The following is a 12750-nucleotide window of genomic DNA, read 5'->3' as shown; positions in this document are numbered from 1 at the left end:
TCAAATTTAGCCATCTTTTATTTGAACAAATTTTAACTTCATATCAAAAACATGATTAATTATCAACTAAAGTCTTGAAGTTTAGGCCTTTTACAAAAAACAGTCTCGAACGCTTTTTTTTTTTTTTTTTTTGCAAACAACAACCTTCAAACTAATAAACAAGACATTGATACATCCATTTCATTGTATTCAAGTGAGATGACCTGTTAAATCACCGTTGATCAAGGTAATGACCTTTAACTTTCAATAAAATTTATTAATCTAATCTAATTTATCCAATTACTCTCCAATTAGACCCTTCTTCCCTTACCCCTCTATACCTCTTTCCAATTACCACCATTCCCCACTTCCAATGCCACCACTACCACCCATTAAAACCCTTGGTTTAATAACAACCACATCAAAAGTCTTTTTTTTTATGTATTATATATGATTCAAGTTAGCTGCTAGTTGTTTCGTTTGTATATATAGTAAATGCTATATTTTTATTTATAGATTAATAGTAGCTATTTACGTAACCATAAATAAATAATGTGGTATTTATAGTGGAATGTTTACTGGAGGAATAAGAAAACATAAGACGATAGATTTTTCTATTTACCCTCTCTTATGTTCTTGAAATGAACGCACATTTTAGACTTTTTTTTTTTATTGGAAAAATTATCGTGAATAATATAAATTTTTGTTAATTTTCTTACAATAATACCAATTATTAATTAACCATGAACAATACCAACTTAGAGGATATTTTCCTAGAATAATACTAGCTTTAGTTTATTAACTAATATACCAATTTTTTTGTCTTATAATCACTTATAATTTGATTTTTAACATGTTAGGAATTTTCTAGAAAAATACCCCTTTAAATTGATATTATTCATAATTAATTAATAATTGGTATTATTGTAGGAAAATTAACAAAAAAATTATATTATTCACGGTAATTTTTCATTTTTTATTTGGTAACTAAAGTCTAGTTGTCAAATGTCAATCTTATTGCTAAGTTACCACTTCTTATCGGAAAGAGTTAGGGCATTAAGTGTATTGTTAATCACATTTCCTACACGTACAAACATAAATTAGTTGATAAAATAGTTGGTATGGCACAGTTAACACTATTGATTTAACATCTTTTTAAAGCATTTCATGCTTTAGGGTATTTCCTTAATTCCACATACGCATGGCCACGGTCCGGGTTGGGCCGGTTCCGGTTCCATTTGAAACCTGTCGCGACCGGTTCCGGTTCCGGACGGTTCCAAACGGTTCCTTGGCGGTTCATGAGGCGGTTCCAACTCACGGGACGGGCGGGTCGGACCATCGGTTCCATTTTTATTTTTTCTTTAAATATTTATATAATATAAAAATATTATAATATTGCGGATGTACCTTTGATGATTACTTGATTATTAGCCAAATTCATTGCTTGTCAAGTTGTCATCGCTATTAAAATATTTACTAAAAAGAATGAAAAAAGTAAATTAATAAGAAACGAATCAATGATAATGTCGATAAAGATGATTATTAAAAAAAGACGGAGAAAATGGACTTGAACCTAGTACCCAAAGGAATACTAAGCTGCCTACGTATCCCGAAGGAATCAAAGCCCACGTAGTTCTTTGTCATACCTTTTATTTATAGTTGTTGAATGTTGATTTATCGTTGTCCGATTGATCCTATTCGTCTTCGTCATCATCATCTGGTTGGTTAGATGCTTCCGCTGACTCTACTCCTAACGATGATGCAGATGTATCCATCATCATCCATGGATCATCATCATCATCTTGATCATCATCATTTCTTAGTCCTTGTGTTCGAATCTCCGCTTGATCCCAATCTTTCTTGCAAACACATATTTGAATACTATGTGGAGCAAGACGAGATCTCTTTTCGTCTAAAACTCTTCTACCTGCACTAAAAGCAGACTCCGACGCAATCGTAGAAGAAGGAATTGCAAGGATATCCTTTGCGATTCTCGATAATATGAGAAATTTTACAGATTTTTCTTTCCACCACTCTAAAATATTATAGCTACCTTGGTCAATTTCGAAGTGGTGTTTAAGATAACTATCTAATTCTAAATATGAAGTGAAGGGTGAAGAAGAAGATGATCCTACAAAACTATCATCTTGGCTCATTATATTAGCTATTACGGAATTATAATAAGAGGGGCATGCCGAAACGCTAGCACGCCTAGACGTATCGCGTTTTGGTTTATATACACTAGCATAATAATCATAAAGTTCTGCTAAAAGTTTTTTACAAGTTCCAACATAATTATGTACATCACTAGGCGGGCGATGTAATGATTGGTAGTAAAATCCAATTACTTTAGTAAAGGACTTTTGTTTTAAAACATGGGTCTAAAATGGTTGCAATTCCATAAATATAAGGAAAATCAGTAAAATATGTCTTCCACTTATCCATCATATCTGCAAGAATCGGCTTTAAATATGGGTTAGTATCATCATGCGTATGTTTAAGAAGATGATAAAAAATAGTAATACACTCACTTATTACTAAGTGGACGTTTGGTTCGTAAACATATAAAAAAATCTTAGTTGCGTGGTCATACGCTTCTAATATTTTATGTACACCTATAGCTAGTTCCCATGTGTCATCAATTATATGGTTACCTGTACACTCACTATAAAGTTGTGTTATAACTAGACGATAAGCAATCGCTTTTCTTAATAAATCGTTGGTTGAGCCCCAACGTGTAGGAGTATCTAATGACTAATACACTTTTTTTAGTTGATATTGGTCACATAATTTCTTATATCGTCTCTTTATCTTTCCAATTCTAAGCCACTTCACTATGTCTCTAATTGGATCTAATAAATCGCTTAATTGTTTTATACCTGCTTGGCAAGATAAGTTAACTATATGAGCACAACAACGTATGTGTAATAAGCTACCCCAAGGATAAAACTAAAAGCAGGCTCGTTATACAAAAGTTCCATACATTTAATGTTAGCGGTTGCATTATCGGTAGAACAACAAAATATCTTATCTAATAAGTTCCATTTTCTACATATCTCTACTAATCTGTATTTTATGTTTTCACCCGTATGTCTTTCGAGCATTGTCTCAAAAGCAATTATTCTTTTTTGAATAATCCAATTTTGATCTATCCAATATCTTATCTAATAAGTTACACACATATAAGGTTCTAAATGTGGGGGAGCAGACCAAATATCAGTTGTTATGCTAACCCTACCATTAAAAGATTTAAACATTTCAACTAATTCATAGCGCATTGATTCATATAATTTAATTGTGCGTCTTTTAAGAGTGCTCCTAGGGATTGCTCTATATTGTGGTTGCAAAGTTTTTCTAGTGAAACGCTCGTGTGCCCTACTTTCACCGTGGTTAAAAGGCAATTCATCACAAATTACATACTTAGAAAATTCATCAATCATATCATTACGATTATATTTAAAAGGCATACCTGTGCTGGGAATGTCCCACTGTCGGCTTCCACTTGTGGTCCCGCTGCCGCTTGCTGCATCAGTTTCTTTTGTGATTCCATGCTTCTTTGCCAAATGTTTGTTAAAAGATCCCGTACCACCACCTAACACGTATTCACAAAACACAATAAATAAATTTTTAATACATTCTTGATTTATAAAATATAAATATATAATGTATGTATAAAAAACTTAAAAAGTATTTACCTCTGGTGAAACTGTATGCAACTAAGGGCTTTACTCCTTGACTTTCACAAATTTGACAAGTGCATAAGAAAACATCTGGATTTTCGGTTGGTTCTTTTGTAAAATACGACCACACATGTGAAACAGCTCTACCACTAGGAGGTGGCATTGCCGGAAAAGGTTGTCTTACTGGTTCATCTTCATCTAAATTTAAATACAAAGACATACTCAAATACCACAATATATAAATAAATAATAATTTAAAATTTAATCAATTTGAAGAATAAAATTATAAAACTAACCGATAGTTTGGAAATTGACTCGTTTACCACGAGCTTGTCTTTGTTGTTGTTGTAGTTGTTCTTCATGTGATCTTGTTGATGACTGTCGAGATATATGTATCCCAGTAGGGGTCGTTGGTTCCTCTTCTTCATCAATTTGTATTTCTCTTTCCACTTCTTCTGCATAATTGTGTAATTCTTGGTCGTACCCTTCTGGATAATTTGGTTCATAATTATAATTACTAATCGAAGGTGTTGTTGATACCAACGGAGTTGGAGTGGCCTTTCTTTTGGAGCTAGAACCTCCCTACGATTTTGCCACTTTAGTAACTTTTTTAGAGGTTTTTTTCAAAAAAGAAGACATGATTGATAATATTGAAATAATAATAGAATAAAGAAATAAATAAATAATTAATAGACTAATTATGTAATTAACTAAATTAAGAAATAATTAAAAGACTAATTATGTAATTAAGAGAATAATTGCGTAATTAAGTAATTAAGTAGAGAGAGTAGGAGAAGAGATGAGTTGTGAATGAAAATGATTGAAAGTGATGGGTATTTATAGAAAAATTGGCAACGGCTACTTTTTCCGGTTCCGGTTCCAACCCGCGGTTCTTAGGTCCGGTTCTTGCAGTTTTTTCCGGCGGTTTTACGGTTCCGGCAACTTTTATTCCGGCGGTTTCACGGTTCCGCAGTTCGGGCTGGTTCGGAATCTGTCGCGAACGGTTGCGATTCCGGGACGGTTTTAAGCGGTTCGGTTCCGGGTAACCCCGTGGCCATCCCTAATTCCATATTAGCGAAGGACAGAATCTTAGACTCCTAGTATAGACACAAATATTACCTACCTAAATATTGAAAAAATGATCTTAAGTTTATATACCTCAAATAGCACGCCCTCCCTTTTCCTCTTAAGTTGTTTAGATGAAGTTCTTTTTTGTGAAGCACTGATGCTCAACATTTTGCTTAGATCACTTGGCATTTGACAATGATGCTATCAAATTGTTTTTTTTTTTAAATTATTCTTTTGTTCTTTAAAGTTGTTTCTAATTGTTATTTTGGGTTTTTTTTTTTTTTTATTAAAGTAATCTTTATATTTATATCACAAATTTTAGACATAATTAACCTTATGCTTCCTCATTTTAATATTTAATTAATACTTACAATCCCTATATATTTTCCATTAACTTTATTTTTTAAGATTTTTATTGTTTTAGTTTCTAAACTTTTTTCCACTAACTTTATTTTTATATTATTTTATATTTTTTAATGCTTATATAGTTCTCACTTTTATTCGATTCAATTTATTATTTAATAAAATTATACATCTACTATTTAAATTTTTTTTATTATTTTTAATTTTTTTGAACATTTATTGTGAAATTAATTTTAGGAAACAATAATCTTGTGTTCCAATCAAAAGATATATATATATATATATATAATATATATATATATATATATATATATATATATATATATATATATATATATATATATATATATATATATATATATATATATATATATATATATATATATATATATATATATACATATATAAGTATGTATGTATGTATGTATGTATGTATGTATATATATATATATATATATATATATATATATATATATATATATATATATATATATATATGTATATATATATATATATATGTATATATATATATATATATATATATATATATATATGTATATATATATATATGTATATATATATATATATATGTATATATATATATGTATATATATATATATGTATATATATATATATATGTATATATATATATATATATGTATATATATATATATATATATGTATATATATATATATATATGTATATATATATATATATATATATATATATACATATATATATATATATATATATATATATATACATATATATATATATATATACATATATATATATATATACATATATATATATATATACATATATATATATATATACATATATATATATATATATATATATATATATATATATATATATATATATATATATATATATACATACACACACACACACACACACACATATATATATATATATATATATATATATATATATATATATATATATATATATATATATATATATATATATATATATATATATATATATATATACATATATATATATATATATATATATATATATATATATGTATATATACATATATATATATATATATATATATATATATATATATATATATATATATATATATATATATATATATATATATATATATATATATATATATATATATATTTATTTATTTGAAGCAAGGTCAACTAGCAAAAAGGCATGCTTCATGCAGTTTTATCAATTATGACAGAAGTGTAAGAAGATTTGGTCTTGTGTTATTCTAAGATCCTTTTGACTTTAATTTATTTTACTTTATATTATCTACATTAAATTTATTTATATAATACTTGAAATATTTGCTACACAAGTATTTTTATATTATTCTTTATTTAAATTTATATTATAAATTACAATTAATGTATAAGAAAAAATTACTTTAAATGAAATCTCATTTAAATTTTCTAATCGCGTATTTCTTACACTTTTAAATTTTTTAAAGGTTTTTAGTTATATATGACTTAAGATATATATAATTAAAAAAATATATTAAATTGTATAATAATGTGAACGTATGAAGTATAAGTATTTCTCTTGTGCAACATAAAATGTTTCTGCCGCTGTGATGACAAAGACATATGGAGGACAATATGTTAAAAGTAATCCGACATTCATAACTTTATTTAACAAAAATCTAAAATTATAATGAAATTTAGAAGCTTCTTGAATCTGGATCTAGTAAGCGTGTAAAAATGAAATATTACCCAATAAAACTAGAATAATGATATATCAAGCGAACTTATTTTTTCAATTTTTTGCCCGTTTAGTCTTTGAATAATTTTTAATATGATAACCCACTTAATAAAAAAAAGTTGAATTAATTAAGGGGTGAATAAGAAAAGTTAAAAATAACTTAATTAGAGACCAATCAATAGTTAATACAAATAAAGAAGTGAGCCCACATAAAATCCAAAGTAGGTTTACAATTAAAACCAACTGTTAATTAAAAAAATTTACTACTCAAATTTATAAAGTGATATATACTCTTCTCTTTCTCCAATTTAAAACAACTCATATGTATAATAATTAGTAGTTGATTACACTACATTAATTTACCATAGAAAAAACTTACTACCTCGCTGTGTCCTGATATAACATGTACGTCAATGGTTTGTACTACTAATGTGACAATTGTATGTTTAATGGAGTTTATACTAAGATAAAAATTGTATCTGGCAAGTCTAATCTTGTACGCATCAATTAACCTCACCAACTATTTCTTCCCTTGTGTATTAGGAGTATAATATATATTACCCAAAACAGTTGACATAGTGAAAGGCCAGGAATGATTCTTAGACGTGTATGATTGGAAAAGTCCTACAATGCATGTAATGATACTGATAATGATATATTATAAAGAAAAATATTAGTATTAGTATCAATTTAAAAAGGACAAAGTGGTATATTCAAATTCTATAAATAGATGTTATTGTTATCATTTTAGTATCGTAAATTACTTGCATTACTATTCAATCATTCTCGAACATTCTTGAAATCTCTTTTCCCTAGCGAAAACAAACAAGATGGCCCTAAGGAGCTGTGGATGTGGTGAAAACTGCAGCTGTGGTGACGGCTGCAACTGCAACAGGTACGTATTCTTTCCTTCTTCATTTTTCAAATCTGAATTTCATGCAGAAAGTATTGTGCTTGTAACTTTTAGCTAGTTACTCATATAGTCATATGTTTCAATATTTTTCTTCCCATCAGTTGATATTTCTTTGAGATCAATGAAAAATATCACAGAAGCTCAATAGAGTTTTTTTGCTTTGTAAAGAAATTATCTTCCCAAATATCTGATTTAAATAAAATAAAATAAAATAAATAACAAATGAATCGTATATTAAGGAACCAACTCAACCAGAAGATTAAGTTTTTGGTTGAGTTGGTTCTTTGCTAAGGTATTAAAAGCCAGCGTGACAAGAGGTCATGCCCCACGGGTTCGAATCTTAATCACTATTCAATTAAATTGGAATATTTAGCGTTAGCTGTCAGATATGAAGAGAGTCTGTATTGCTTTCACACTTCTAACCAAAAGGACTCTATATGAGGAGGAGTGTTAGAGTACGTAACATATCTTGGGGCCTTAAACATCAACTTAAACTTTTGTTTAAGTTGGTTTCTTGACATGATATCAAAGTCAGCATGACAAAAGATTACAAGTTTGAATATCAATCACTCTTCATTTAAAGTGGAATATTAAGCTTGGTTTCCATGAAAATATTCTCACATTTTTTAAATTTGATATTATTATATATATATATGTATAAGCAGATCGACCAAAGGAATACCAAGTTTTTTCAACGGATCAAGGCGTGTCAAGTCTAAACGGAAGTTAACCAGCCTTGGTCCATATAAAATTTTAACTAATTGCCCTACCCCGATCCAACTTGACGCATTAAAATTTGACCCTTCCCGCCCCCACCCGACGTGATTAAGAGCTCTAAATAATAGTCATTTAACAACATTATTTGATCTAATTTTGCAGGATGAACTCAAGAGCTGAGTGTGGCTGTGGAGATGACTGCAGCTGTGACCCATGCACTTGTGATTAAACACACACTCACATGAACCGTATATTATGAATATGTGTGGCTTATTTATTTAATATGATTGTATTGAGAATCGAATAAATTATGGGACATGGCATCTTCAGATTTGGTAAGTTGTACTTCTAAATCTGTCGATGCTGTGGTCCGAGTGCTGGGTTTGTTATTGTGTGATATTATGATTGTTGAATGAAACAAACATTTTAATTACCGTGTAACGTTAAATATTGCATTGGCATCGCTTTCTGAAACTTCTCAAGTCTAGGCAACTAGTCTTGTGGATGTTTCATTTGATGTCTATGATTGTACTACTATAATGTTGTGATGAAGTTTTATTTTATCTTGTAACTTTTGTCTCTCCTTGTTCTTTTGGCCTTCCCTAAACACTATGGGAGTGCGCGTTTGGTATGAGTTGATTCAAATAAAAGAAACGGAAATAAAACAAGGTAAACTTAGAAATCAAATTTTAAATGAATACCTTACGTTTCAAAAGGTGTTTGATTTGTGGTACATTTAGAAACGGATTTTTTTACTAGTCACAATCTACATCTATAATTTTTGTCAAGTCACTACAAATGAATAATAAAATGGCAACGGCACGTATGATCGCCATTTAATCGTTAAATTGGCAAAAAGTGGTCCTTGCGATGGCCCCAAAGGTAGACGTCATTTCAAGGGACGCTAAATGAAAATTAGACGTCTGAATGTCGCGAAAATCACGAAAATGGAGCGACGACCTGGCTACGATTCTTCAATTTTTTATTGAAATTCGCAATTCCTTTCTTTATTATCCAACTACGAATAAAATTCATGAATTTTAATTTTCTAATTGATTTTCTCACTTCTTTTCCCCTTATTCAATTGCAAGATTCAAGAGTCGGATAATAAAATTTGGTAAAATTCAACTTTTTTCAATTCATTTAAAATAATAGACGTATACTTTATGGTAATGGTGCATAGGATGTGGTTTAATTTCTTTATCATATGTGATCACTCCATGAATGATGATGTTAAATAATGCTAACAAGGGTAATGGCATCAAAGTGGAGTGGATGTGGATGGATTCAATAAACCAAGTCTTTTTCTCTCCAATAAAAGTTATTCATGAAGATGGTTGTTTATAATTTAAATTTTTTGGAAAATTTTTAAAATTGAAAGATAAACCGAAAGAAATCTTTAAAAGAGAATTGCAAAGACAAAAGAATCGAAACTTTTTAGAAAGGGAGATGGAATTTAAGGGGTGTTTGGCACAAGGGAATGAGATTTTGTGAGACTTTAAGATGAGACTTTTAAGATAAAAAAGTCTCATCTCTTATTTGTTAAGCTAGAGGCTTGGATAAAAGTGATAAAAATCAAAGTCTCAACTCAAATATTACCTTCCCCCAAGACATTTTTCTTGGAGACTTTTACAATTTTTAGTCCAATTTACTATTCTCATTTCCTTTTTAAACAAACAAAGACTTGAGATTTTTTTTACCCCAAAGTCTCGTCCCCTCCTTGAAATCCCATGTGCCAAACACCCACTTAGGGATTTATATTAGGAGATGAAGTTGTTGCGGTTTGAAATAGAACAAATATGAGTGTTCTTGTTTCAGCTTTCTAAAGGACTTTGTTACCAGTGGTAGAAGGACGGTAACAAATCAGCTGAATCAAATACTCTTATAAAACAGAATTAGATTAATTGGAAGTTAACCAAACAAATGGAAACAAAAACGTCACTTGATTCCGTTACCAACCGCTACAAATATCTATACCAAACAAATCCTATATTTAGATAGCAAATCAGGAGAGAAAATAAAGGAAGGGAAGCAGAAAGGAAGAGGAAGAGGAAGGATTAAAAGACTAAGAGTGCACCTTATTTGTTTAGAAGAAAGAAATTTTGTGTTTTCTCTCCAAATCTTTTAACTTTAGGGCATGCTTGGATTGAGTGTAAATATTTAACGGAGTAAAAAAGTCCAACTAATGAAATATAGGTTGAAATAATTGCTTGATTAGAGTCTAAGTATAAAGCTTAACCTCTAATGTTACCAAGATCGCAATGTTCGAAGTAACTTGATGAACTGATATAACTTTCAATGAATTGACAATGTTTAAAGGAAATAAAACAATGCAAAAACAATACAAGGATTTAAGGAGGTTCACCCAATAATGGCTACGTCCGCCGTGGTGTGTAATGTCTTGTTTATATTATAACAATTGAGAAATACAACTCTTACAATGAAGTATTACAAATGATGCAAGAGAATGCAAAGACTTTGTGTTTGGGCTTAAGGGTTTTTGTTTGATAATTTTAGATGAACAAATGAGCTCCCATTTATAGGGGAGATCACACTAATCAACATTCAATACATTAAAGCTAAGAATTAATAACAACGAAACAGCTCCAAGGACTTGAAGAGTCAAAAACAGCACCTAGGAACGTCAGAAGGTTCGCTCGACCAAAGCAGAGGCTCGCTCGGTCGAGCGGCCTGGTCGAGCGGGATACAAGAAGCTATTGGATACATTCTATTTGCTCGCTCGACCCACCCTGGAGCTCGCTCGGTCTAGCGGCCTTTAGAGGGCATTCTGAAAGCTTTGCTCGACTTAGCATAGTAGAGCATCTTTTCAACTTCTTCATTAAGCCTCATAACTACCATGATTAAGTCCTACTTCATTACCTTAATAACTCATGAATTAATCCACACTTTAACCACCATCATAAATCACAAACATTAAGTCACAACTTAATACACCCATTCTATTCATCCATAGGATTCCATCCCATGAGTCATACATGAATGCACACATTAATTGTGCACTCAAGTCACACCATTAATCTCAACAATCTCCACCTTGACTTGAGTTCACCCAAGTCAAAGCATTCATCAATCCACTTCATCTTACAAGAATATAAACAAGCATAAAACAACATACAACCTCACATGCCCCAAAGGGCATCACTTCAAGCAAGGAGCTAGACCAACCAAGTCAACACACAAATCAAACTTGGTTGTAGGCAATGGCTTTGTCATCATGTCGGTCAGGTTATTTTTAGTATCAATCTTCTTCAAAATCACCCTTTTGTGCTCAACTTCATCCCCAATGAAATTATACTTGATATCAATTTGTTTGGACCTTCTATGAAATATATTTTGATTTCTAGCCAAGTGAATTGCACTTTGACTATCCCGGATGAAATTATAATTGTTATTCTAATCCTTTCTCATTACTTTGCAACCAATTCTTCCACCGTTTTGGTAATCAAATTCCATTAATTTCATATCTCATTATCTTTGTTTTTCTATTTTTACTTTTATTCTCCCCTTAAATATTTACCCAAAAGAGAAATTGTATTTTTAACAAAAAATTTCTATATTTTCCCTCTAAACCCAACTCCTCTAAATCCCTCTCTTTCTATTTTGTTATTTAAACAAGAAATCCTTCATCCTTTCAAAATACTCCTCTTTCTTTTCATTTATTTTTCTCCATCCGAATATAGAAAAATTAATTAAGAGAATTTTTAATTGATTTATCAAGTACAAAATTCAGTTAGTACATTATGTGAGTAACTTATATAATGATTTTTATACAATTTAAAATAAATATTTATCTATCTATTGAAATCACAACATAAATCTAAGAGTTGGTTTTGATTTTGAGGAAAATAAGACCAAAAATTTTAGTTCGTGGTTAGTTATGAACAAAGAAATCTAATACGGATGACAAATTAACAATCAGGTGAGTATTAGACACATGCCAATATTTTGTACGGTGGAATAAAAATTGGCAAAAAAAATGGGCATTACTAAATATTACCATCTTTTTTATTTTATCGTCACTCCTATTTTAATGAAATGATAAAAATGCCTCTGGATTTAAAATTTGTTTAACACACTTCAATCTCACTTAATAACACTTTTATCACTCTAAAAGCACTAAATCAAAAGGTAAAATTTGTGGAGCTAAAGCGTAGGAAATGAAATCTCGAACACTTTTATCGCCACCTTATATATATGAATTTCCAGTATCGCCCCTGCATAATATATGAACTCAAACACGGTAACATCTCTCTAAAATCTCTCTAAAAACGCTCTCTGAG

The 12750-nt window shown here is 29.8% G+C and overlaps 1 long non-coding RNA gene across 1 annotated transcript; it reads left to right on the top strand.

Moving 5' to 3' along the window:
• Positions 1-7434: 7434 nt before the first annotated feature.
• On the top strand, positions 7435-9024 carry LOC130814296 (uncharacterized). The gene is made up of 2 exons (XR_009042356.1): positions 7435-7714; positions 8612-9024. It is a non-coding gene; the product is annotated as an uncharacterized LOC130814296 (long non-coding RNA).
• Positions 9025-12750: the final 3726 nt, after the last annotated feature.

Source organism: Amaranthus tricolor, chromosome 5 (assembly GCF_026212465.1).
Source record: "Amaranthus tricolor cultivar Red isolate AtriRed21 chromosome 5, ASM2621246v1, whole genome shotgun sequence".
NCBI classification, from domain to species: domain Eukaryota; kingdom Viridiplantae; phylum Streptophyta; class Magnoliopsida; order Caryophyllales; family Amaranthaceae; genus Amaranthus; species Amaranthus tricolor.
The sequence above is the reverse complement of the archived record's forward strand: the minus strand, read 5'-3'. Positions and strand labels throughout refer to the sequence as shown.